Source organism: Alosa pseudoharengus, unplaced genomic scaffold, assembly GCF_046254945.1.
Source record: "Alosa pseudoharengus isolate Yale_2024_CS ecotype anadromous, Long Island Sound unplaced genomic scaffold, YU_APseudo_1.1 YU_APseudo_1.1_scf_19, whole genome shotgun sequence".
Lineage (NCBI taxonomy): Eukaryota > Metazoa > Chordata > Actinopteri > Clupeiformes > Clupeidae > Alosa > Alosa pseudoharengus.
In genome coordinates, this window is record NW_027468657.1 from 4,022,707 (window position 1) to 4,027,080 (window position 4,374).

At 41.3% G+C, this 4,374-nt stretch overlaps 1 long non-coding RNA gene across 1 annotated transcript; it reads left to right on the forward strand.

The window, feature by feature from the left end:
- Positions 1 to 3,252: 3,252 nt before the first annotated feature.
- On the forward strand, positions 3,253 to 3,944 carry LOC143133005 (uncharacterized). The gene is made up of 5 exons (XR_012988402.1): positions 3,253 to 3,342; positions 3,424 to 3,471; positions 3,543 to 3,611; positions 3,702 to 3,782; positions 3,874 to 3,944. It is a non-coding gene; the product is annotated as an uncharacterized LOC143133005 (long non-coding RNA).
- Positions 3,945 to 4,374: the final 430 nt, after the last annotated feature.

Genomic DNA, 4,374 nt, shown 5'->3' on the forward strand with positions numbered 1-4,374 from the left:
TTCACATATGCAAGACACAGTTATATTCTGTTATTCAACAATATCAAAATTTCTAAAGACAAAGATACATTGAACATCTGAACGCTGTACTCTTACCTGCACAATCTGTGAAAATAATTCGTCGGGTGTAGCTAGTCAAAATATAGGCTATTTTTCTGAGAACTTGGTCTCATCTCACAAACCACATGGCAACCCATGTGAAATTACCGTGGGAATGACAGACACTTGTCGTGGTGGTTTGCAGGATTAGGAAATCTGGAGAACGATGTGACGTATGCCAAAAAATGGACCAATTATAAATGATCTAATCTACTACACCCAATCAGAGAAAGTGACATCATCGTCGAGCAAGTGGTGGATTGCTTCATACAGGGCACCAAACTATCTTTTACTGTCTATGGCACCAAACCTGGTTTACTTTGTTAGTCAATGCCCCCCACATGACACAAAATATTTGATGGACTTTCTAAACTCACAGTGAACATTGATTTTATTCACTTGATATTATATGCATTTTAATCTCTATATTTATATATTTATCTAATCTTTATTGTTTGGTCATGTTTGTTGTTTTACTCCCTTTCTTTTGGGGCACATTGGGTCTGTGTTTGTCAAATATACTGTATAAATAAATTTGATTTGATTTAGTCTCCCATCTTGGTACCTAAATGTAAACATATTTTAGTAGTGTATGCTTACTAGATATCTATGTTTTTTTTTATCATTTGTTCAAAGAAACATGGACCAGTACTCATTTCATGCTGCTCTTCGGCAGTATCTACTCAGTGGGGCTGTCGATGCCGCTGTTGCCGCAGTTGACCGGAAGAGAGTCATACGGGTGGCCAACACCTTTGTTGTAAATGGTAAGTTGAGATAACATTGTACGCACTCAGAGACATACTAATCAATCAATCAGTCACTCAATAAATCTTGAATATTTTCTTCAGACAACCAGTTATTCTACACTGGCCCAAGCAGGCAGTTCATGAGGCTGGTTGTTATGTCCGAGCAAAAAAAGGAAGCTGTCTTGAAGGAGTGCCACAACAAGCCTGGCACTGGTAACCACGCTGGAGTGAGGGCCACCAGAGACCGGGTCACTGCTGGCTACTTCTGGTCCACTCTAAAGGCAGATGTGGAAGAATGGGTAAAATCGATATGATAATTTCGTCATGGCTTGCAAACTAATTTAACAGGCAAAGCGTAATCACACCCATCCATGTATTTCGGGTGCAGGATCAGAAATGTTACAGTTCAAAGAAAAGTGAAGATCCTCACACCAGAGTGCTCCCTTTAAAGTTTTTTGCTTTCATACATCAGGTGCGATGTTGTCGGCAATGCCAATTAAATGATCCCATCAAGACTGTTCCACGGGTCCTCCACCCAATAAAGGTAGGGTTTGCCTCGGTCTACAATTGTAAGTGTAGAAGACACTTATGTATCTAATAAAGTTATTGCATATCCACAGGTGAAAGAGCCATGGGATGTGGTGGGCATGGATCTGATTGGTCCTCTTAGAGAGACTCAGAGAGAGCACCAGTACATTTTAACCATCACTGATCTGTTCACAAAATGGGTCATTGCAGAGCCCCTAAAGAACGGTTCTGCCAGTGAGACATCAGCAGCCCTGGTCTCTAAGCTCTATATGTTTGGTATGGTCCGGAAAATAATTTCGGACAGAGGCAGTGAGTTTGTGAATGAGGTACGTCTTCTGCAAAATTCCCAATGGCATACTGCACTTACAACAATAAATAGATGCAGACCAAATTGGGGAATAGCTTTAAGTTTGGGTGGGACAATGCGGGACATGTTTTCAATGCTTATAACCTATGTTTTGGATTGGCAGCTAAACAAACATATCTTTGAGGCACTGAATATTCAACATGCAGTGTCCAGTGCCTACCATCCACAAACAAATGGACAAGTAAGTGTGCTGGTACAAAATGCTAGTTCAATGATATTCAGTCTGTGAATGTTTTGTTTGCTTAAGATGAGTATGTATGTAATAAAAGCATTTTGATGGTAAAGGATGAACGGACCAACCAAAATGTAAAGCGTGCCCTCAGACGCTATGTGAATGAGGCGCACGATGATTGGGACATTCATCTGCCAGCCATTGTGTATGGAATCAACACAGCGAAACAGGTTGGTCTGACATTTCACAGGGATGTTTTTGTTAGTGTTACTTTTGTTGTGGAAAGTATGCATGCATGCTAAAATGCTTTTTTGAAATTAGAGATCGACACAGCACAGCCCGTATTATCTGCTCTTCCATCGTCACCCCCGTCTCCCAGAGGCTTTGAATACTTGTCCAATGGAGGACAACTTTGAAGTGGACAATCCAGAGGATGAGCTTGACAGTACCTTGGCCAAAGTCAAAGCTTTAAACGAGAAGGTTGGGTGTGATGTAACTTATGTAACTTATGTGCAAGATGATTGCATGCCTTGAAGTATACTAAATTCTATTTACTGACCTTTTAGGTCATCAGCAACATCGAGAAGGCCCAGAACAAATACAAAAAAAGCTTTGAAAACAGAAAAAACAAGCGGGTGAGGCAGGTCTGTTTAGAGGCCGGAGATGAGGTCCTCATCGCGGAGAAACCCCCCCCCAAAAAAAGGGCTACACTCCAGACCCGACACCAGGGGCCATTTAACCTCACCTCGGTCACCTCAAAAGGTGTGGCAACTCTGAGGGTGGAGGGTAAAGTGAAGACAATGAATGTCTCACGTCTGCGGCCCTATTTCCGTATGAAAGGTTAGATTTGTATGAGTTACGGATGTCTAAATTTGTATTCTCTATGTATCTGTTGTATGTCAGAGTGACGCCAACAACCTTTTTCTGTTGTTAAAGGTAATAGCACACCATCGAGGCAAGGGGACCATGTTTACGCAGCAGGTGGTTGGCTGGTGGATCACCAGTATGCAAGCCGTGGTCCACTGTGGTCCAATGACCTGGGGCCTCTCCAGGATGAACTGGTGAGTGCCAATTACAAGAGTCTTCTTTCTTGTTATACAGCACCTTTGTGAATCTGCCTAAGAGTTTCCGTAGGACCTTCTTAAGAACACAGTTCAGATAATTCTTAGGAAGACACTGGTGAATGAGGCCCATTGACCTTGGCACCAATAATGGTCAAAAATTGAAACGTTGACTGAGTAACGAAAATATGAACACCTTACAAGGGCTAATGGAAAACAGGGATAATGTTTTTTTTCCCCCATTCTTAGCTGAACTATGTGCTAGACAAAGCACGTCCAGCAGCAGAACTCATTGTGCTGGATGGTCCCGTCTGCCTACGGAGGGAGGACTTTTGGAGCTTGGGGTTAGAAGAAAAGCTTGAGAGCAACGTAAGTAGATAATGCTTAGGGTTTGGATAATTTCAGTGGCTTTATTGGAGTTTTGTAATCCAATGCATTCTGTTTTCTTAGATTGGGAATGCTTGCTTTAAGCTCATTGGAGAGGCAGCCAAAAGACATGTAAGTGTTAATTTTTAGATTTTATATAATTTTGGTGCCGTTATTAAATACTGACTTAAAATAACCTACAGGGAATGGATGTCCATGTAATGGATTTATACGTGGTTCCCACCCTGAAAACGGGTGAAGTTCGATTGCCGGTGAGTTCATTGATTGCAATACCATGTCACATAGATGCCTTTACAAATGTAAAGTTGTAGTTTATGGATGTATGACCCTTACTTTTGTAGGAAAACATGGGATCAAAAACGGCAATCATAATACCGGCATGGAGTAGGCAGCCGAATGCAGCGGACCACTACATGCTCTGTGTACGGTTCCAGTAGCTTTTTCTTACGTATTTTCATACAGGTCTACCAGTGGTGGACCCAATATGTGATAATTTTTTATATGTCCGTACAGGTGTTGTTAGTGGCCAAGAGAGAAGCCATTTTTCTGGACTCCAATAACCCTAATGGCTTCAGTGATGAGGCTTACATGACAGCATTTAGGTTTGAACTACAGAGCTGATGGACACTGCTCTACAACTTCACCTCTGATTCCTTAAGGCTGACACACAGCAGCACATGTATCCTAACAATGACTACACCTACTCCCATATGAATTCAATTTAAGAAAGACATCTTAACGATTATTGTCCTTGAAGTTGCTGTGTAAAAGCCTTAAGAAATACAGATCAAAAGTCCAAACAGTTAAAAGTACTATGATCGTGTTTGAGCAAAAGCCTTGTTCTATGGCTTACATTTTTAACAAAAAGGCTTGTTCTATGGATTCAGTTTTTTATCTTTAACAGCTTGCATAATTTTTTTTTCCAGACAACTTGCAGGAGCAGTGGCTGCTGGACCATGGGTGGAGAAGACCGGAAAAGACTTTGATGTAACTTTACTCACTATGTAATATCTT